At 37.7% G+C, this 24172-nt stretch overlaps 1 long non-coding RNA gene across 1 annotated transcript in view; it reads right to left on the reverse strand.

Annotated features, from left to right (window-relative positions):
• Positions 1-24172, reverse strand: part of LOC120756667 (uncharacterized) — a 59184-nt gene that overhangs the window by 29844 nt on the left and 5168 nt on the right. The window contains exon 2 of the long non-coding RNA XR_005702203.2: positions 4962-5139. This is a non-coding gene — a long non-coding RNA (uncharacterized LOC120756667). The remainder of the gene's footprint in view (positions 1-4961; positions 5140-24172) is intronic.

Genomic DNA, 24172 nt, shown 5'->3' on the forward strand with positions numbered 1-24172 from the left:
ACAGAGTTAAATTCTTTGCAGGAATTCTTTGGCATTTCTGCAAAAACTATCAATACTCTCAGCTGAAAGACCATCCTTGTAAAACATCAAGAGGCTCCCAAGGTATCTGACTGACTCTCAAAAAAATTAATTGCCTTGTTGCCTTGAATTCTTATAGGTGGAATTATCACCTTAACTCTTGTTTCTGTGGCTACTGTAAAACATCCTTCTCTCAGTCATGGGCAGATGATATGGTTAGTGGTAAAGGCAAAAGGAAAATTACACACACAGTTAATTCAAATTATTCACCAAAAAAATAATGAAACTTGCAGGTTGAGCACTCATTTCTCTGCTAGAGCAGTAGATCAGTAAAAATCTTGTTTACATTGGAACGGTTATGAAAATAAAACTGATGTGAAATTGGCTTCTTTTACTCTAAATAATGAAAATTGCTTTGTATCTATTCAGAAGCCTTTGATCAAGATATACTCTCCAGTAGTATATTCTGGGTTTGTTTCTTTCCTCTCATTGTCTTTTACTGTTGTACTTACTGCAACTGGAATTTTAAATTCACAGGGGAGGGAAAAAAAAATTCAAAACAACAACCCAGTCATCAAGAGCAAGTGACACTGGGTACATCACAGACACAGTGATGGTGCACAAACCAGCCCTTCTATTGTCAGTATGATTTGGGGGCGTTATGACAGAACACAAAGCTACTCCATTCTAGGAGCCACTAAATCTGTGCAGGAGGAACACTGAGGAAATGAGAACAAGGAGAGTAGAATATGTGTTGTCCCATACAGCCATGAACTATGGAAAGGCAGCAAAGGCAACAGCTCAGCCCTGGCTGGAAAGTGCAGTGGATTTCCATGAGCAGGCCATGCAAGGGCCTTGCTCCTGGTCTGGCCTCAGCTGGGCTCTTGGCCAGACCCTTATTCAAACACTGCCAAATTTGTCCAGGAGAATCCTGGAAACACAGAATGGCACTTTTCACTCTTTGCTAATTAGCAATGTAGGAATTTTCACTGCTAAACATTGCATCCTCATCCAGATACAAAATACCAGGAGTTGTTTATCGCAGAATTTAATCTGGACATGTGTCTCTAGAGCAGACTCAACTAAATTTTTGGATGTGACAGGGTTGTCTGTTTAAAATGCAAAATCTGGATGTAAGAGCAAGAGCTGCGACTCATTCTGACCGCTGTCAGCATACCAGAACTGTGCTCCTGCCATTAATCAAATTTACAAAAGCAAAGTAATTTTTATTGATACATGCATTGCTCTGGATTTCTGTGCCATATTGTTACTTCCTCCATACAAATTTTAAAAAGCCTTTAAGAATCGGCCCTTTTTGTCTATTTTGCAAATTCTGACGTATCTCAGCAGTCACACTGAAATCAGCGTGACCGTGCATTCCCCTGAAGATGCGCATTGTTAAAGCTGAACACTTTTATTGCAAAGTGTTCCATTTTCTGATGTCGTCTTCAGATGGGAGGAGGAAGTTTCAGGCACTCGTCCTTTCTCAGTTCCTTTTAGGACTAGAGGCATTGAAGAAGAATTTAAGTACATTTCCAACAGCTCCCTCGAGAACAAATGCTAAAGACTAGTGGTATCTTCCTTTCCACTCACTTACAGAATTTAGCTAGGAGAGATTTTGAAGGAACTGTTTAAGCGCTTAATACCAAAGTTTTAGGGGACAATTCTGGAAAGTATAGATATAGCTGTAAGTCTGTGCTACTCCTACTACATTTTAATTTAGAAACAGATGGCTAATAAAATAGTAAATTCCTTAACAAAGGAAATAAAATGGCTTTTTTAAATAGAATTTTCTCCACTTAAAATTCTTGCACACATTAATTACAAGAGCCCTATCAGGAAGAAGGTTGGTTTAGGATAATATCCTTATTTAACTCAATTCTAAAAAAGACAGATAATTTCCCTCTCCTTATAAACACAGAATTTAAAGGGCAATGTTGTAGTTATTCAAGCTGCCTCAGTGAGGCATGTTATGCTGATTACAAAGTGTAATAATTTCTTTTAAAAAATTTGTAATTCTAATCAGCATTGGCTTTCTCTCAAGCTGTCAATGTCCATCCTATTATTCTCCTTGATAATGAAATTATTTAAACATCAATCAAGCATGAATGTTCTATTTTTGCTTGGAGAACAGCACATTAACATGGAGAGAGTAGTTAAACCCCTCGTAGTGCTTAATAAATGAATCTCATCAACCAAAATTATCTACCTAAATACCTACATGCAGATGTTCATGATTAACAGTTCAGAGAGATAGGTACAGCCATCTTTAGGCAATCTAAAGATTTCTGATTAGTCCTTAAGGTACAGAAGACGTAGAAATGGTGGATAGAACCTTGAAGCAAATCCTCCAAGAACTCTGACACTACAGATGGATTCAAGTGAGACCAAAATGCCTGCGAAAAGACCATGGATGAAGGACAAACCACATGGAGCTCTGGGGTTTTGCTGTACATTTCATTACCTTTTAAAGGCTAACTGAAAGCAGAAGAAAGACATCAGCATATCTCATCCTTTCATACACAAAGTGTCCTGAAAAAACCTAAGATTTCTTCTGCTCCCATTTCTCAGGGTGGTACACACAGTGCTCAGGGTCCCACTACACGGGAACAGCAAGGACCTCCCCGTGCAGGAGGGGAAAGGTAAAAAACCTGCTGCTTTCTGTCCTGCTCTGGCATCTGATGGTGTGCTGAAACTGAAATACTACACAAAGCAGACACAGGAGGTTTACCAAATCGTGTTACAAAGGCAGACTGTACATGTGTGCAAACATACTTTTGCAGTTGGGTAGAGAGGACTCCTAATGGAAAACACAGAAAATGGGAGGAGAAGCAGGAAAATTCTGGCTTCCTCTGCTTAAGAGCTAAGCTAGCCTGAACAGTGTCACCCTGGTTTTTCTGAGTTTTTTAAAGCCTTTTGATTGTTCATAAAATGGAGTCAGACTTTTTAGCTACTGTACAATATTAGGAGCAGTTTCTGCTCTTTCTCACATATGTAACACAAACAAATCCTTTGTTTTTCATTCTCTGTCCTTTGTTTGCATATTTCTAGCCTGAAAACAATTGTAACTGACAGCTGGTTTGGCCATTCGGCTGGAAGGTGAAAACTCCAGAAGCCAATCCACAGCCAGACCCACAAATGTATAAAGAGTAAGAAATAAACAGTCAGAGGGGCTCTGGGCTGGGCTCAGCCTTGGGCTCTCTCAGAGGAACACTCTGCCCTGTGAAATTTCTCGTCTCATCTCTGTGTGATTGCTTTGTGTATCCCGATCACAGAACAGGGTTGTGGAAACACAGCCTGAAAAAATGTCATGCGCATTCGGGGCTTGGATCCTTTGCTAATATCATTTTCAAGTGCATTTGGCTCTGGAAAAATAGGATACACAGAGCTCTAATTTAGTCTTTATGTATGCACTGAATACGCTACTTGAGTTACCACCCACGTTATTTGCAGCTAATTCAATACCTTACAAACAATCTTTCCTCTTTTAATATATTCTAAAGGACATTTAAGTATCTTAAAAATACAAATCAAATCTCTTCAGAGTGCAATAAAAGCACAATAAACAGGTCTAACACATAATCAAACATAATAACCACATATTTAAAGGTGGAAAAGGAGCTCCGATAACACTTGTAAAACTCAGCCAGTGACCAACATTTCAGAATAAGAAAAAAAACTGCAGTCTGAATTCATCCAAGCTATCAAAATTATACTTCCAACTTGCCAGCTCTCTTTTTGTAAAATATACAAAGATGAAAAGCAATGAGACAGAAACCTTGCAATTGCAAGAAACCACAGATTATTCTCAGCCTACCACAACCATGTGTACTCCTGAGTTTCTTCATCATCATTTAGAAATGTAGACATTTATTGGGTAGATGGGATGTGCTTGTCTAAGAAACATCTAGTTCTTAAAATAGATAAAAGGGAAAGACATGTCTGTAAACCAGTCAAAAATTCATAAATATATTTAACTTATCTTTTTAATCACACACTTCTCATTAAAAAATTACTTCAATAGAGAATGAAAACACAATTTTTCAAGAAATATAGCCTAAAAATTATGTCCACTTTGTCTGGATGTTAAAATATATCTTGCTTGTAGAAATTCCTAATAAACAGATTAAGGTACTTTTACTTAGGTAGCACATTCTAATGGCAGATGTAAGGTGACAAATACTGCTGTTCAGTGAATACGCTGACTTTTTTTGGTGGCTTTGTAAAACATAAAAGCACATTCTACACATGACATTCTCCTCTGGATTTCTACAAATATTCAGACAGCTAGGATACACACATTAAATTGGGGCCTTTTAAAGAAAATCACTACCTTTGGTGCGCAAATGACAGGAAGGATGGAAAATGACAGCATTTAAAAATTAAAAAATAACTCCAGTTTCTAAATTTAACAGTAAGAGCTAAAAGGCAGACATTATGCACCATTAAATTCCTCACATATTTTTATAAATAGAAACAGAACTCCAAAGGGGGCAACCTGCTCCAAGGACAGGTACTTAGAGGAGCCAGCTGGGGATTCCAGGGGAGGTGAACACTGAAAAGACTTCTGGGGCCTAATCCAGAATATCTGAGCCTAAACTTCCCTTTTTCCAAATGTTCTATTTGCCTAATCTGACTAGTAAAACAAGACAATGCCACCAACATTTCCAATCCCTTAATCAGAAAGTGTGGTAACTGTTTTATAATAGAAAAATACTTGCAAATCTTTGCCAGGAATATGTTCCCTGTGACAGACTTTTTTTTTCCCCCCCTGGTGTTTCCATAAGGAGTTCTGATTTTCACTCCATCCACAGGAATTAAGAAAAATGGGTTTTACCTAGGTGTTACAAATTTTATAGCAAAACTTATTGTGCAATAAGTACTTAATTTTTGAATGGGTTGTGGAAATATTACACCTGTAGGATAAAATGGACTTAACTTACCTTCTGGACCACCTTTTAAGAAGCACATCTAATTCTCTTTATTTGTCCCCTCTCAGAGTAACGTCAGGAGTGGCTGTTGCAGGAATGGAAGAATCATGCAAAGGCTACAGCTTGACTCCAGATCTGGTGGCTGCTTGGAAAAGCACTGCTCTGGAAATCAGTAAGTTCATGGACAACCCTTTAAGAAAATATAAAATGCAATAAAAATTGATGCATAGGAAAATATTTTTTTTTTCCTTTATTGTGACTGACTGCTGCACACCGACATTCCTACATTTACCATGTATAAATGCTGTGAACAAAAGAAGAGCCTTTGATAAGATCAAAATATTTCTGCTCACAACTGTTACAGTTATTCCTCCAAATCTCATTCTTCTCCCATGTGACCATAAGTCATAAACTTCTTTCTTGTCAATACACTATAGGAAATCTCTAAGCAAACTGACAAATGCCATTTATTCTTTTTCTCGAGTTCTCTCAGGCTGATATTCAGGGCTAGGTATGCTCCTGAAAGAGACTCCAACTTTTAGTCCATTTGATAAGTAGGTGAATGACTTGGCACATCTCTGAACTGGAGGAAACGTAAGTGGAAACTTCCCTCCATTTCTCTGAGCAACACTTGGTTCCACAAACCCCAACCTCATGCTGGGTGACAGGTCAAAACTTCATCCTGATGCTCAAGGATTTCATTAATAGGTCACTGAGCAACACCAAGAAATGACCATGTGTACCAAAGAGTACATAAGGCAAAGATCCAAAGTTCACTGCTACCAACCAAAGACGCCATAAACTTATTACGGATTCCAGTTTAGAAACACAGCAATGACTCCTCCATTTTTTATGTATATGGTATTGTGAGAAACATCACAGTGGAGCAATCACCATTTCACCTGTAAATATTTTTGATGATCATGGAACCCCAGAAATGGCATTTCTGGTGTCAGGAAATCTCACCCTTAGCAGGGGAGCAGAGGTAAAAAGAAATGGGGGGAGAAGCTGCCCTCCTGGAGTGTGCCCATAACTTTTCCTAGCTCGCCCATGGGACAAAGGAAGGAAACATGAAATACCCTTGTGTGCTCTTTGGACAGAGGAGACGAAAAACATTGTCAGAAGCTGCTCAGGGGGAAAAGCTGCCATTGGAGGCAACTGGCTTTAGATCATCTTTCACCTAAACAGACATCACCAAAACATGCATTTCTGCTCAGTGAAGATACACAGTTGACAATTTTGTTTTAAAGTTGTATTTCAAGTTCATAGTATTCCATTACTTTAAAACACAGACAAAACAGAAACAAAACCAAGGTTCAATTCTCTAAAATAAATAATTCAATAAACAGAAATCACTGTCCATCCACATAAAGCATATGGATTTTAGTTGCTTCGACTAAAACAGCAAGGCAATAAAATAAGGCTGTTCTATTGTATGGTGCTAAAGCCAATTGAATTACTATCAGAAAATCTTCCTTTCAAATCATGTTAATAAAGGATTGTTGTAGCATCAGTTTTGCATAATATTTTATGTATGAGCATATAAAGTACAACAATAAAATTCTTAATCAGATAAGACATTTTTGGTATTTAAAGGAAAATACTGCCATAAAAACATAACCCAGTGTTAAATTAGTAACCCACCCCAGAAACCAATGCCATCACTGTGTCAACTCATAAGTAGTTATAATGCTGTTGGGAATAAAACATTTCCAGTACTGCTAATATCACCACTTCAATAGCTCATTTAGAGGCAAAAAGCCTTATTGTTTTATCACTGCTTAAGCTCTTCACATCTGAGAATTTATTACTTTAATTACAAGGAGTCTTCCATGTTATTTCAGGAGTATTGAAAAAATATTTCTCTGCAAAGGTGCAGAGATGCTTTCATATTTATGGGTATATCACAAAAAAAAATAAGAATTTTTGATGGCATAAGTTTGAAAAACACAGATTATCAGACTCATTTTTCAGTTTTCTGCAATTGAACTGCTGCCACTGGGCTGATTTCAGAAAGTCCTTCAAACAAGGAGTCCAATTTAAAAGGTTGCCTTCTAGAAAGTAAAGGGAGGTAATTATTCAAAAGAATGAGAGTGCTTAAAGGGCCTCCTTTTTAGATAGAAAAGAGGCATGCTGTTTCCATCTTTTCAGGCAGAAATACATCAGTGAATGCAATACTTTTGCAAAGATGTATCTGACATAACGAAAAAGGTGTAGGAATAAACCCTGCATTTACCAAAACAAAACCCAAACTGCCACCCACACTAAATATATTATTAAAAACAAAAGAGGAGAGGAAAGCAAGGGAACTAGAGCTGTCAAGTAAAAAAAAAAAAGCAGCAAGAAAACAAAATCACAACTCTGTTTCAAAGGTCTAGGCATTGTCACATCACTGATTACCCATATTCTCATTAATCCGTTAATTAATAGGAAGATAAGACTGGCAGAGAGAATTTCAAGAACAATGACAGGATTCACTGAAGTATTTGTAAAAAGCCACTAAAAAGAGCCACGTAAGTAAAATATCAATATGCTTTTTAAAGGGAAGAAAACAGAAATAAATCTGTAACCCTGGAAAGTACCTGGGAAATGCGAGAAGCTTGTCCCTTATTGCTGTCTGGAAAGAAAAGCTCTTGAGCTGTAGATGCTACAGCCATGCATCGCAGCAGTGGGGGGATTTTTCCTTAAACCCTTAGGAAGGATGTGAAGAACTTTTAACTGTATGCCTTTAAATTCCATCTGATTTCTAGGCCATATTATATACAACTAAAATCGTCTAATGGACTGAGTTTAAAAGGGAAAAATAGATAACAGCTTGGAAATACTGAGAATGACACATCCTAAGGAAGTAATTAAACCTCAAAATTATTTATCATACCTTGAATCATTTCCTCTATTGTCGGGTTCCTTGTGGAATAACTCAATCAAATCTAGCTCCTCACAGTATTTCACAGACTGGCATCTTCCCACACAGAGAACACTGTTCCAAATTGTTTTACTCGCAAAAGATCACAAGAGATTTTGCATTCATTTGCATGTGTCTAGAACTTCTTGCATGACTGATGGCACACTGAAGAGTTTTATTTTTGCAAAGAAGTTATTCTCTGTAATATTGTGCAAATATCACTGCCAGTGATTTTTGCTCGTTCTTGAGTATGACAGTGAACACTGGTCCCCCGGGATAACCAAAGATGAGTCTGGGGTCAATGGAATGCAGATGAAAACAATTCAGTAACTGGATACTTCATTAAGTTCCTTCCCACTTGAAAATAAAGTATTCTGTCACAACAGATCCAAACAGCTGAACAACTAGCCACTTGTAAAATAATATGCAACCAGATTTCTTTTTCAAACAAAAGCTGAATTTCAGAATGGGTTTTGAAGCATAACAGCCTGTAAAATCAGCTCAACCAAGTGTCCCTGGACTGCTCACTCAAGTGGTTATAATGAAGTTCAGCAGTTTACGCAGTGCCTCTGTAGTAAACTCCAGAATCTGACATAAATAAGTAAAAGCTGATATGCAGCTGATGAACTTTTTTTCCCCAAGGACTCTAAGTTTCCAAAATCCATTAAGACTTGTAAAACCACAAGATCTGTCCCAGCCTAATTATCTAAGGGAGTGAGTCATTTGACAAAGCAGCTCTCTGATTCATAAGCTACTTGCATAATTTAAAAGCTGCTACTGCTTATCCAGCCCACACCACTACTGGTGAAACTAATATGTGTAATGGTTGTGTTGGCACACTCTAGAGTAATACATGAGAGGATTATTTTCTCCTGGCTTTACATCATAATTTATGAAGATATGTGTACACATACAGAGAAAGATCAAAACTATCTCACCATATGGTGATTTTAGCATAAGGTACCTTAGCTGTTCCTTATCAAGTTAAAAATGAAGAAAAAAATCCAAATCACTTGCTAATATTAGAATATTGACATGCATATAAAAAGCCTTTTCCTTCTTGGATACCGCCAAAGAATTAATAAGCAAGAGATGCTTATTATGGTGAACTGTAAGAGCTCAAAAATTCATTTCTTGTTTCAAGTTTAAAAATGCTTTTACTAAACAGAGTACTACTGTTTAGCAGTAGTATATACTACTACTTATTCCTTATGAAAATGATCAGGAATAAGATTCTTAATGACTACTCTTTATCTGGACTGATATTACAAGACAATCTTAGATAGTATTAATTGGCTTACAATAAAAAATGGTAAAAATTAATAAATTAATTTTTAAAAGAGGAAGTTCTAAATTAGGGAGCCTAAAAAATAAGAAAAACAGTGACTTAACCCCCAGAATTCTAACACAGGGATATCATACTCTAACACTACATAAATTTATTGGCTGTATCACTAGATTACCAACTAAATTGTAAATATTTATTCTGCTTTACCACAAAGTATTTATTCCCTCCAGTTTGAGCTTAGTGGGATAATCAGTACCCAGAACAGTATTTAGGCTTTCCAAGCTGTGGCAGTCCCAGTCTCCTGTGGCTCTCTCTATCACCACAGTGGATCAGAACTCTTTGAGGGCAAATTCTCTTAACCTCACATCCTCCAGAGCATAATTCAGAGTATCTGCTGTCCCTTCATTGCCTGTCTGAGGTGGCCTGGGAGACTAGAATCTATTAGATACCAACTGGATGTTTAAATATAGAAACAGGAACTGTTTTCTTGCATCCCCAAAAAAAACTCCTAGGAGAGAACATGGGCAAGAAGCAAGGAGGACTTCATCTCTTTAAATTACTGCTCCCAAGAACAAAATAAAACCAAACTGCAAGTGTCTAGTGAAAGGAAACTGTGGGAAATTGTTTTGGGTTAGCACAGTTCAGAAAGCATCTTGGACTTCAAACTATGACTTTTCATTCCTGTGTGCTTTGTACTTACGTCCATTAAGTCTTTATAATTCTTTACAGGTAATAAACATTTAGCCATTTAAAAGCCCTAATATTCCCTATCACTGGGAAAGAATCTCTTTGTAATAAAGATCTGAGTGAATTCTGTCTGTCGATAATCTTCTCCTTTGTTACACAACTTCTTTTCCGTTTGCTTTACTACTTCCTTCGGTACATTGTCAGTACAATAAAAAGTTGAAGTGAATCATGGACTTGGAAAAGCCATCAATGACTTCTAGAATTTCCCAGGACCTGCCTTACTTTACAAGAGTCATCACATTTTAATTTCAAGAGAATGAAACAGGCAAAAATACATCTTTCTAAGTGAAGTATAGCATCCTTTATTCCAAATTAAACCTCAAATGATGAAACTTGCACAGCAGCAATCTCTCATTTTTCTACCACGTGATCTTCCTCTCATAAACCAAACACTTCCAATAGGTGTCTGTACTTCAGACACCTTTCTGTTTTAATTGTCTTCCTCAGTTGTTTTCTATCACCCAGCCCAGTGATCCCGGCAGCTGCTTTAGTGTGGCATGCTGGGAAAACCGGGTAATTCCATGTGCACATTGTAACCATTCCTCAGCACCTGTGGGAGACTTGGATACACCAAACACAACCCCATTTGTATTTGTCTAGAGAGCAGAAAATGGTATTCCAAGCCAGGGGAGAGATTTGTGGAGAAAAAGACTTTTCCTCATCTTTTGTCACCTTTCAGCAGTTTACTCAGAGAGATGATGATCTGTTTGGATTCTGATCTGCCACCAGTTTATATCGTAGAGAAAAATCTGTGACTGCTGAGCTGTTGGGTAAACAAATCTAGCTCAGCCAGAACACACAGCCCTCCTGAACAAACAGATCTATAGATACAGGAAGGTGTTTTAGTTTGGTCTGCAAGTCTATTTGGCCTTCTGAAGGCATTGCAGGGAAACAGAATATCATTTCAAACAGATAACAGCCTTATATCTCAAAGTGGGTCTGAAGGTATTCCCCATTTAAAAATTCAGCAAGTTTTAGCTGAAAATTACTTGAGTGCTCAGGTAGGGATTAAACTAATGATAGATGGAGAAATACTGTCTCACAGGTACCACACATCAGAGACCATCACCACGGCCCCAAGACAGACTTTTGCCTAAGGCTGTGCCCAAATTCACACTCCATACCTTCAACACAAACTAATTTTGGAATGATGGTCCTTAAAGAAATGGATAAATGAAAGGAAGATAACTATGGCTCACCATTTCATACTTTTGTTTTGCATGGAAGAAGCTCTAATCACAGTCAAAGAATGAACAGTCTAGAAAGAATTATTTTCTGTTCCTGAAACCCAATTTAGGTAGGCTAAACTTGTAGGTGTCAATAGCATGCAGTATCATACTTAAATCTTTTAAAATAAAAGCATTTATCTAAATTCTGACAGTCTGAAAAGTGAAAAAAAAAATTGAAAAATAATTGTTCTTGTTAGTTAAAATTTAAAATCATGTGAGGTATTAAGTCCTGCATATAAAAGTTGCAAATCAGATAAAACTCCAGTTATATGTATTTGATTGATATAAAATCAAAAATTTAAGTACCATTATTTCTTGCTTTATTCAAGACAACTGAGCTCCAATTTTTTCCCCTCATGAAAATCAATTCACATGGTACATGTGAAATATTTCAAATCCCTTTATTCTTACTAATATACAAATAAATTCCATTAATGAAATCACCATGGGCAATGTACCTATTAAATTGTAAAAATTAGCCTGATAATATTAATGAAAATTCAGGAAAGTCTCAGAAGGCATCTCCCAAAAACATTTCCCCATTAAAAAATGGCAACATCTAAAAAACATTTTCCAGACAAAAGTATTTTTTTCAATACATGTGCACGCATATGTTATCAGGATGAAGGTGTGGGATTCTACCGCTCATTTTCAGAGAATGGTTTGGGTTGGAAGGGACCTTAAAACTCATCTAGTTCCAAACCCCTTGCCAGGGACAGGGGCACACCTCCACTATTCCAGGTTGCTCAGAACTCCATCAACCTGGCCTTGGCCACATCCAGGGATCCAGGGGCAGCCACAGCTTCTCTGGGCACCCTCTTCCAGGGCCTCCTCACCCTCATAGGGAAGAATTTATTTATCATATCTGCTCTAAACCTCCCTTTTGTCAATGGAAAACCATTCCCCCTTTGGCCTTCTGCTCCAAGCCCTTGTCAAAAACCCTTTTCAGCTCCCATGAAGCTCATTTCGGGACTGGAAGGTGTTTCAGTTCCCAACTTTTTTCCTCCAGGCTGAACAACCCCAACTCCCTCAGCCTGTCTTTTTTGAGGGGATGTTTCCATACAGTACAAACTGTTTTTCCAAGCTCTCTATACAAAGCCTCACATAGCAGAAATGAAGAAATTTCCTTGCTCTTGCTACAGGGGAGAAGTGGCATCAGGCTAAACAGGCAAAGAAAGTCACAAATGCTCTTCCATGTTTACCTCGGGGTAGCTGTGAAAAGTACAAATCTTTGAAGCTGATCACTGTGTTTGTGGATGTGGATTGTGCTGGATTGGTTTAACAAAGCTTAAAGGCAAAGCTTTTGTGACATTATGCTTAGCGTGTCAAGCATTGCCTGATTTGAAACTTTCATACTATTTTCTTTAAAGGAATCCTTTGCATTTCAATTTCTACTTGAATGAGATTCATCCAATCTTGAAAAGGCAAATCAGTTTTTGCCAAGTGACAAGAACATAAACAAGTCTAAAAATCAAAGGGAAAACTTTTATTGCCTACCTTTCTCTCTGTGGAAGTTATGAATATGCTGAGGAGCAGCACATGAAAGAGAAGCAAATTAAAAATATGCTAATATATTGTATTTCTTTTATGATATGGCAGGAAGTGTGCAGCTTGGATAAATCAAACTACACAACATAATTAAAACCCGAATGTAACATTCAAATGATGACTAATAGAAAACGATAAAGAGTTCATAAATAGTAAGCATTAAACACAGTAATTAGTACATCAGAAACAGGAAGGGAGCTGAGTATCTTAAAAGGCAATGCCTGTTCCCCTTCTTTGGTGAGAGAACACTCAAACTAATCAACACAAGCTTATATATGTTAAAAAACAGCTTCTGTTCCTTTAATTGCTAATTAAATAGTTAAATATAAAAGCTTGAGCAAATTATTAATAATCTACCATAACCAAGTTAACAATGCTTTTCTTGGTTGGTGAGCAGCCATCAGGAGCTACATTTAAGGTATGTGTTTAAATTACTTCTGTATCCAGCCCTTCAAACATCCTGAATTGTGTTCAGCCATGGTGATTTCAGGAGAATCTCCCCAAAGTCACAAAGCAGTTTGGGTTTTTCTGGTTTATTCTCCTGAAGGATTGCCCAAATAAGTTCAGATGAGGTTCTGGTTTGAGTTTTATTAGTAACAAAACACTTCAGGGTAAAGGGGAGTACTCTCAAAGTAAATGAGAACTTTGGTTAATACTCTTAGAATACTGACAAATTCTTATTATATACATGTTGCTATTTTAAAGTGCAGAAACAAATCATCAAATTTATTCATATAAGTATTTATTCTACAACTATCTTGTAGAACTTGCAGAACACCAAAACAGAAGTGAAAGCAAGAATCTGTAAAGCATTAAAGCACTTTGTTATACATTAGAAGCCAAAACAAACTTTTTTTTTTTTCTGAAGGACAAAAAAGAACCTGAAATAATAGAAACCCCAAAATCTGAGCATATATTAAATATCCCAGAAAGAAGCTGAACTAGAAAAAGAGCCCCAAAACTATCTAAAGAGAAGCATCACTTTCATCAATTAAAACAAAAACCAGCTGAAGTTCTCTGAATTTTCCACACTGTTATAATGCAGCCCACCCCCATCTCGTAAGCTGTACTCATGCATAATGCACTCATACACAGAGCTGCTACGGAATTGTTTCTGGAAAGCCAACAGCTCTGCATCTAGGGCAGCAGTCCCACCAGGGGTGATATCCAACACTCAGGCTCTGCTCACCTGTGCCCCAGCAGCATTTTCTTACCACAGTCAAGACATTCAAAAACCAAGCACTGAAAAATCACCATACAGAAATACACAGTACAGAGGACTGGAGGACTCAAAAGAGAACATATGACAACATCAGGAGGGATCCCAAATTAATCCCGATCGAGTCTACTTAAAATGGACAATTTGAGGCCTTTAATCTGATCATGTTTCTAGTTTATATATTCAGTGCTTCTTTTTGTGGGTTAATTCTTGCAATTATTTGAAGACGAGCACACAGACAGAGCCAAATGTCTTTTTAAGCAATGACTCCTCAGTAAAGCACAAGTATTATCAGTCTCCTAAGTACTCCTCCTGGTTTAAATCTTTCTGACAATCCTTTTGGAGGCAGGATAAACCCACCTAAATTCATGTAACTCTGCTAAAAACAGTCTTCTTCATTCTCCTGGGGTAAAACCTGTGAGATGATCATAAATACATGGGGGGTTTTAACTACGGGGGGTTTTTCCATGGATATATCAGCTTTATCTACAAAGCAGCAGAGATAATGAAAATCCTGGCAAAGTACACCGCTACATTGGATTAATGTCAAGGACCAGTGCAGTAAGAAATTATGTAATCAAAAAACCAAATATCTCCTTGATACTGCATTGACACTGTTTCAAGACAAGGGCTCTTGCACTTACACTACAATTTTAAAAGCTGTCAAGGACACTGAGCTATAAAATTGTTACCAAAAAGGAACTGTACAACTATGCTCATCATTAACACTAAAATCTTGACCTTCCTCAGGAATATCAGAGAAGGTGCTCATTCTCCTGATGACTAATGTGCTGAGAGTTATCAACAGAAAATACTTGTTCAAAAAAGTCCACTGCTCTACCTGCCCCAAAGAAATAAACATGAAGGTAAAACAGCTTTACAAAGGGAGCACCTGATAGCTTTGGTCAGGACAATCTGTCTTTAAATGTTTCCATTAAAACAGATTCCCCTTTTGTTTTGCTCAGCAGCTTGCCCGGGCAGATGTGCTTGCTCAAACCCAAGAAGACAAAGTTCTGTTTCCTAACCTCATCCTGTACAGAGCAGCTGGGCAGCCATAAGGCACAGGAGCCTCAACTGGTGCCAATTAATTGCCACGTGTTCAAGTTAATACAAAACATTCGACTACTGGTTCATCAGAAATTAAATTCCCCTTGAAATATCACCTGCCAACAAAAGGAAAACCTTCACAACTCTCCATGGCCTCATTACTGTACATCAAAATAGTTTGGGTTTGGAAGAATTAAACACATAAATGAAAAAGCATTCTTAAACAGAGTTCCTTTCAATACGAAAACTAGACAATTCCTTTCTAATGTAGTAAGACAAGTCATTCAAATTTTTTTGTTTTGGATAAACCAGTAAAATCCAGGAATGTGAGAGCTCGCATTCATAATAGCTGCCTGCCAGTTCTCTAGTTTGAATTGCTCCATGAACACACATGCCTGACCACAAAGAAATGTTTCAGTCCTAAACTCAAGCAGCCTATGTCATCTTCTTCAGATGCCTGAAAATAAGAGCAAACATCCTGGAATGTTAAACATCCAGTGACATCTTATTAACATTAATGTCTGAGTCTGCATCCAGAACATGCAGACAATTATAGTTTCCAGTCTGGGAAAAATAGCAAGGGTCATCCCTGCTGAATCTGAGGGCATCTCATCTTCAGTAATGTGAAGCAAGGTAAACCCCCCATGAGTAACACATGGCAGCCAGGAAATTAAACTGATTTTCACACAGGTTACACCTTGGGCATTGGACCAAATTCACTATCAAAAAAAGTAATTATGAATGAAAATTAAGAGCATTGAAATTCTCTTTGTAATTATCACAATTAATGTGAAGGAAGGAAAAGTGAGGGAACAAATACCTCACATGAAAGGTTTTCCTAAACACTAACTTACCAAGGACCGTTTTAAAATAACACAGTACTCTGGGTGTGTGTCCCTCATGGAGATCTCACAGAATCCTGCACAACATCTACCTATTTCTGTTCTTTAAAGATAATGTAATTAAATCAGGTATTGACAGCCTGCCCAACATGGTTGATTTGTTTCTAGTTAACACTGCTGCAACAATGAAGCGCACATGGAGAAAAAAAATAAATAAAAAAAATTAAAAGGCAACAAGTTGGTTTAAAAGAGCAAGGTCAGGGTCTTAACACTGATAATGAGATTTCCTTCCACTTCTTAAGTTTAAAAAGTTACTTCTGGGGAAGTTTATATTACAATAGCAGTCCCTGTTAAGCTGCTGCTTATAGACAGTCTCACAATTAGCCAAGGAACACTAAAAATCTGTTACGTTTTAAATGGTGCTATTAAAAACCCAAAGAAAACCCTGAACAAGAATTTTGCCAGTCAATACAACTTTCTGCTGCAGTCTCCAAGTGCAAATTCTTGTTTAGGTTCCTGAGAATAAGAAGCACATTGAAAATCTTGGCTAAATATTGCTTTCAGTGTTGGTTTTTAGAGCGTGACACTGGCAATGCCAAGGTCATGGATTTAATCCCTGTGTGGACCATTCACTTAAGAGCTGGACTTGGTGGTCTCTGTGGGACCCTTCCAGCTCAAAATATTCTGAGACTCCCTGAAAATGTCTAATATTGAAGAAATCACACAAAAATCTGTCATTTGGGTTTACCAGAATTATACATTTCAATTCTGCTTGAATCAAAATAATTTTTAAAAATAAAAATAAATAATAAAAATAATCCCATTAATTTTAGACACGGGGTGCAAAGCCTCAATTTATAAGCTACAAAATATCTCAGTTCTACCTGAGAGAGCAGAAGATCAGGATATTTGATGTTTGATTTTCAACTAAAGCACTATTTTTCTTTTTCTCCCCACCAGTAAAAGATATATTCACCTGAAAGGTAATGCCGAGAAGACAAAGAGAAAATGCACTATTGAGATGGCAGGTTACAAATCACAGAACCTATCTTTGTGGAAAATCATGTGAGAAATTGCAAAATTTCAAGAGGAAATTAAGTCAGAAAGAAGTATTCTTTGTTTTCATTTGGACATGTTTAGTCCAAAATTTGTCTCAAAATGGGGGTAAGTCCGCAATGCCCATTTAAGAGGAAAAAAAAAAAAAAAAAAAAACTGAAGAATTAATTCATTTTGAGATATTCTGCTGAGAATCAGAAAGTGTGGAGTCCCCTAAAATCCATTCAAAAGATCTTTAGATTCCTACCAGATAAATCAGTGAAAGTGGCCCAATTCATAAAATGTGAACAAAGTTACTTTTGATTGATGGTAGGAGAAAAGACTTCTTTTAGAAAAATTGCAAGTACTTTCAAACTAAAAGTATCCATTTAAAGAATAATTCTCCTTTCAATTCTTGTGACCATTGGTATCGGCTATTCTAACAAAAACTTTCCAGAATGATAACACCACATCATCTCAATCTGCTCATAAGGCAATCAGAATTCTACTAAGACCAGCAAAAATGCCAAATGACAAGACAAAATTCTCCCCTTCAGATCACACTACACATTTCTTGGAGATATATTCTTTTTCTACAACTGACTGTCATCTTGAGCTGGTTTCCTTGTTTTTACACAAATAATCTGTTGCTGGAAAACAAATATCTGAATCACATTGTGTTTACATTTCAGATAAATATGCATTAAAGCCCACAGGAGAAGTTTGATGAAAGCTTTCTGCCATCCTTCACTTTTCGCTGCACAAACCCTCACCTTAAAGTATTGCAAGTCCTTCAGAGTGTGGTGGGGATTTCCAAAGCCCCTCTCTCTCACCTTCCCATTCTGGAATTCTCTGCCTTCCTGGAGAAAGCAGCCTAACGAGGCAATATATTTTAATGGGCCTTTGGAGATCCCATGGCATTGCTAAAATAACACAACTCAATAGGCAGGGGAGGGCTGTGTGAGCTGCATAATGTGGCTTCACAGCAGATGAAGATCCTTCTTCAAGGATGGAACTGTCAAGTTAACAGAGGCCAGGAAAAATCTTATTAGGAGACAGATTTCTTCATACAGGTACTGGATTTCACAGCAGTTGCTCTCCGAGGTGCTGAGTAGAACTACACTTGAAATAATATAATCCCTAAAGGTCCATACTGAACTGCAGGCAGAATGTCTTGAAGGAATGGAAATTGTAGCTCTGCTAAATTTGTTTCTCATACACAGAGCTCATTCTTGGAGCTTAAATCTTTATTATCTTGACAGGATGCATGACAAAGGGAGCTATTTGTTAAGCCAGTGACATTTTAAAACTGCAGCTCAGATTTATACTTTTGCCTAACCACCAGTTAGACAAAAGCAGGACAAAAAAAAAAAAAAAAAAAAAAAAGACTGCCCTTTCCTCACTTTGTCCTAACCCTTTCCTCACTTTGTCCTAAAACTTTCACACTGGGTTTTACAACTTATGGGTCTCAGTCTTCCAACATTTCAGTCTAAGTACAATATAATTTTGTTCAATAGTGTAATAACACTTCCAAAAAGTGGCTCCAAGGCCACTGTTTAATACAGGCATTGGTAGGAGAACAAGATTGTTTTAGTAAAACTGAAGTTATTTCAAAACATGTTTCTCGGTAGACTAGTTAGTCAATGCTATTTTACAGAAAAAAATGGATTTCATTAAAAATATCGTGGTTTCCTCTGTTGCACAACCTCTTTGGAGCTCAGTGAGGCTGAATGTTGCCGCAATATAAGAACAGATACAGGGAAGCTGGACAAAGCCCCTAAGGAGGAGTTACACAGACTTTTGACTCTAAAACAGCACAAGCTCAGGTAGTGCAGAAAATGCAACCCTGGTTTTAGTTAATAGCATGGCAGATCTGGAGAAAGCGTAACACTGGAGACCAGAAATTTCTGCTTCTGCTCCTGTCTGTCCAGTTAATTTGAGCTCTTCTGATATCCCTTAGGGGGAAAAACCCCACCCTTTATTTTAGGTATTTGTGAAAAGTAGTTTAAAATTAGCAGATTGGAAGCATTACTATGAAATCTAGACAATATTCATTTTGAAAAGATGTTTGATATGATGTTTGAAGACTTTTTGCAGAGAGAAGCCTTTCAGTTGTGCTGCTGCATTTGTTTTCTCCAGCATACACACTTATTAAAAATGAAAAGTTTTGATTTGTCTTGAACTAGTTATTTGCCATGTTAGCTTCACAGTCATCATAATATTAAAAAAAATATATAGCCTAACTAATGTATTAGATTTGTGGCTATTAACACAAAGCAGAAGCCACAAGTTTTAAGTGGTTCTGATCCATTCTGTAACCATCACTTGACAACTGTATTAGTCTGTAAAAATGGAAATAAATATGAGATCCTCTAGGAAACTTTTGTTTTCTTTACAAATCATTCAGTCCTAGCTGGTTTTTCAGAACCTGCATCAGTACCTAACATTATTAGGAGCATCCAGTAACACTGACAGGAACCACTGTGCAAACACATTCTGGTGTCCCTGACAGGGTTTCATGGGGAAGAACAGCTTTGCCAACTGAAGCCACTTCAGTGATGTCCTTTCCCAGCAGCTTTCCATGGTTTATTTTATCCTTCAGGGGTATCACTCAGAAGCATCGACAGACTGGCATCCCTATTAAATATATTCAGTCTCAAAGCTGCTTTTTTATGAGAATGATTACAATCAATACATATTCTGCCTTGGAGGTACACTTATATAGCAGTGGTAGAATCTCCACTGCCACCCACACTACCTTGGAGAATCTTTACTTAAAAGATCTCATACTCTTTGCAAGGTGTACGTGACATTTCTAAATTACATACACAGAGAAATTTTTTTTTAGATTATCATTTGTTAGTTCCTCCTCACTCACTTTCTTCCTCCACAGAGTGAGAAATCATCAAGGAGACATATGACGAAGCACACAGGAAACGAATGCCAAAATGTTTCAGTGTGGTTCTAAGTGACAGTTCAGAAAGTGGAAAATCCTTTATACATTTCTTGTGTAGGAAAACTAGTGCATGCATATTAGAGTGCCCCAGTTTCTTTGCCGAGGAAGTTGTCTTCCACCACCTTTTCTTTTTTCCAGATTAGATGCTGCTTTTCTCACTAACACAGAATCCAAAATTCAAACAAGCTTTTAAAAGGATTTTGTTTAGCAATTGAATATAAGATTACTATGTTCATCTGATACTACAAAACTATGCACTCCTTTTTCACACCAAACTCTGTTTACATACTGCTTCCATAACATAGGGAGCATAAACCACAGGCATACAAATGAAATCTAACCCACATCTGATCTGGTTTAATGAACTCTTGATCGCAAATTACATTCCTCAATGCCGTTAAATTAGCAGTAACAAAAAGTAACTGAGGCATAAACCATTAATAGATCTTTAAAATCTCAGTCTGTTTTTTCAGTCTGCTCAAAAGCTTTCCAGGCTGGCAGTGAAGAGACAGACACAGAGACAGCATCTACCTTAAAGAAAAAGCAGGGGAAGCAAAATAATATAAGGCAAAACAAAAAATAACTGAAATTTAGAATACTCTGCATCACATCGAAAGGTAATAACTATTCAGAGAAAGCAAAATACGCTCCACAGTACATGCATTTGATGTGGTCTCCAGCAAGGGTTTGGGTTGCTGGTTTTGCACCTTAGATACAGACACCTACAAAAAGGAAGACAATCTCAAGGAGCAGGAAAAGCAGGCTGGTTTGTAAGGGAAAGTGAGGCAGGAGCCAGTCACAAGAAGACGTTGTGTGCTCAGCAGCAAAGGCATGATCCTGCAGGAGCCTAGCAAGGCAGACAGGGCAGGACCGCATTTTGCACCTGCCCAGACTGTCAGGCACATCTGGTGGTTGGTCTCTTCTCCCAGGCAAGCAGCAACAAGACAAGAGGACACAGCCTCAAGCTGCACCAGGGGAAGTTTAGGCTGGACATTAGGGAAAAATTCTTAGAGTGCGTGGGCATTGGAATGAGCTGCCCAGGGAGGTGGTGGAATCACTGTCCCTGGAAGGGTTTAAAAAAAGATTGGATGTGGCACTCAGTGCCATGATTTATTTGGTAAGGTGGTGGTGGGTTGTAGATTCGACTTTATGATCTCCAAGGTCTTTTTTGACCTAGTTGATTCTGTGATTTTGTGGGTAAAGAGTGAGTTGTAGGCATGAAGGATAAAACAATTTGCCATTTTTATTATCACCTTCAGTGTAGTTTCTCCATCAAGTCTCTTTACTCTTATTTCTTCTCCCTCTCTTTTCCTTTTAAATTCTTCCACTGCCTCATGTTGAGAACCCTTCCCTGTCTACTGAATCCATTGCAGTGGGGTGTGGTGCCGTAAGTAATAATACCATTCCTATCTCACTGCCATCAACCTGGAGCTAAGAAGGATTCATATTCAAAGTACAACTGAAAAAATAGAGCCGCAATTCATCATATGTTCAGAAAAGTCCTTAAGAATTTAATTGCTCCAAAATTAACTTCACGCACCTGAAAGAGTCTAATAGGCAGAGAACAAAGTTCATGACCAGTTTTAAAAAAGATTTCCTGATTATCAGAGTACAAAGAGACAAGGTCAGGTCTGCTGAACCCAAAACTTTTCTCCTAAAGGATAGCACAGTAAATAAAAAGAAACATATAAAACCAATTTCACTTCTGGCCTGAAGATTTACAGAAAGAAATTCCATCTGCAAGGTAAATGTTTCAGAAAACACCAGGCACCAAACTCAAAAATTAAAGTAAAACTTGTCCGTAACAAGAGTGCTAACAAGATGCTCTAACACAGACTAATATTAAACATGGTAAAATTCCAAAGATTTGATTCACATGAAAAGCAAATGAAAATTGTTTGCAAAAAATCCACTAAACTGTGTGAGGGAAGCAAAGAACAAACAGTGTCTAGTGCCTGTCCCTCTTGGAGTATTTAGCTTTTAGTACTTTCCCATATGAAAGCCAGCAAGCATTTGTAAATGTAAATGTAAAATACATTTACAATGTATTGATGAAATACACAAAATCAGATACTTATGCATTTGTCTGCCTGATGGAAGAGGAAAATGATTAAGAAAAATCTCAAGAGGATAAAGTCACAGATGTGAAGGAGCAATCCTGATAGTTTAAGAGAAATAGCTTTGGCACTTAAAATACCCCTTTAGAACAAGGAGAACAGATTTTAAAACTAATTAGAACAAAGATAAAACTTTTTGATTATCAAGCAAGAATGTCAGGTGGTCAATATATCGTAATTCAGTTCATATATAAGAAATGTGAATAAAAAAAGACTTTCATTTGAGTTTCTTCTTAAGTTGCTATCTATCAACTCTTTTGATGTAGATAACTAAAGACACCAATTCAATGAGAAACATATAAAGTGCTCTTTCTGAATGTTTTTTTATCCAAAGTATTCTTGTATCATCTCTGTCTAACAAGACTGAAAGAGCAGGGCTGACTTTGATTGTGTATTTCAAAGCCACCAGCAGTTCCCAAATTTGAAACAAGTGTTGCTCAAGCAATCTCAGCTCCATGCTGGTTGGGGATCAGCCCCCTCTCAGCTCCAAAAGTTTGAAGTTATTCTCAAGTTTTCTTTACATCATTTAAAGGTATGTTACTTTTGAACAAACAACAGACCACTGGAAAAACGGCTGTCAAATTTTATCACAGATCACCACATCCAAATCGTCAACTTTCCAGAGGGAAGATTTTCACTCCTGCTCTGGTATGTGATGAAATTACCTACGTGACATCAAGACACCACAGAGGACTTAGATGTGTGTTAAGGTAATGTTCAGGAAAGAGAGTGGAGCAGGATGACATCAGCTGGGCTCTCAGAATCATTTAGGTTGGAAAGGACCTTGAAGATCACCCAGTCCAAACCAGACCCTAACACTAAAGCTAAGTTCCCACTGCAGCTAATTAACGCAGGGAGAATATCAGGCTAAGGACAAACATGGGAGCACTGCTAGTGAATACAGCTGGGCATTGCCACGCTGACTGTGATGCACAGAGCAGTCCCACAGCACGACTATAACAAAACTGATTCATTGATTTACTTTCCATTAAGCAGAAGACACAAAAGCATTCCTTACCGTTGTTCACCTCTTGATTAATTTTCAAAACAGGAGACCACTGTCATCAGAGACTGAGGGACAAAAAATGTGTTTAGTAGAAGTAAACTTGGGGTGCACGTGTGAAAAATTATATGGTACTTCCACAATGTCACTGAGGATGCACTTCTAATCCTACTGTTCCACCAAGTGATTGTGCAGCCTTGAGTGGCTCATGTAGCAGGTACTCTGTGTGCAAACACTGGGTCTTCTGTGCCTCTCTCATTCTCACCAAAACAATATTCTCTCTAATTACAACTATGTAGGTTAGGAATTTTGTATGTGAGAGTAGCAGCATTAGCCTAAAGGAGGATTTTAGATGGATTATTTTTCTTAAGACTAGCAATTTTCTAGCAATGCTTTGTTCTGTCTGCTTAGACAATATAATCAAATGCTGCTTGCTCAACATGCAAGAATATATCGCAGGCAAAACATTCCTATTCAGCTTAAAAAGGAAGCAAAATTTTTCCACTAGAAAATTTCTTTCAGTCTTTTTTTCACTAGTCTTTGTGAATGGATAAGCCTGTCACTATTTCAAGATGTGAGACACAATTTCAGTCTCAATAAAAGATGCAAGAATTACCATCATAACTACAGTGATTTTTGAAAGGTCTCCTGGGTTCAGTTTTTGGGTGGCATTGTGGAGGGGTGAGGAGGATTTTCTGGGGTCTCATCGGTGGCACCCCCAGTAACCATTTCCAGAGAGTCCTCAGCTACCCTGTAACACAGACTTCCAGCCACCAGTGGACAATCACTCACGTGAATAGCAGGAGTACACAAACCAGAAAAATTACTTTGAGGACTCTGGGACTTACCCTGATTCTTTCTGTTACTCGATAAAATTTCATAGAATGTTATCCAATAATGTCCTATTTCCAGAGGCAGGCAATAAAAGCTAGGCACTACATACCATAATCCAGGTTTTTCTGGTACCGAGCAGCTGCATTTTTATCAGCATCAATAACATTGGCTGTACACATTTCCAGCCTAATCCAAAATTTGACAATCCATGATAAAAATAACTTTCACTTTTTGCTGCTAGAAAATCAACCACTGAAATGGTATAGTTAATTTTAAAGAATAATTTCCTGTGGAAAAAGGTTTCTGAGAAGGCCAGACCTGAATTTCTCAGGCATCTCTGGGGCTTACCTATCAGCTTCCACAGGGGTGAAGCAAGGCCAGCAACTGCTGGTGCTCAACAGTGAGTCCCATGCACAGCAGTTCTAGGAGCTGGGTAGGCAAGAGGTTTTTTGG

This window comes from Hirundo rustica, chromosome 9, assembly GCF_015227805.2.
Source record: "Hirundo rustica isolate bHirRus1 chromosome 9, bHirRus1.pri.v3, whole genome shotgun sequence".
NCBI classification, from domain to species: domain Eukaryota; kingdom Metazoa; phylum Chordata; class Aves; order Passeriformes; family Hirundinidae; genus Hirundo; species Hirundo rustica.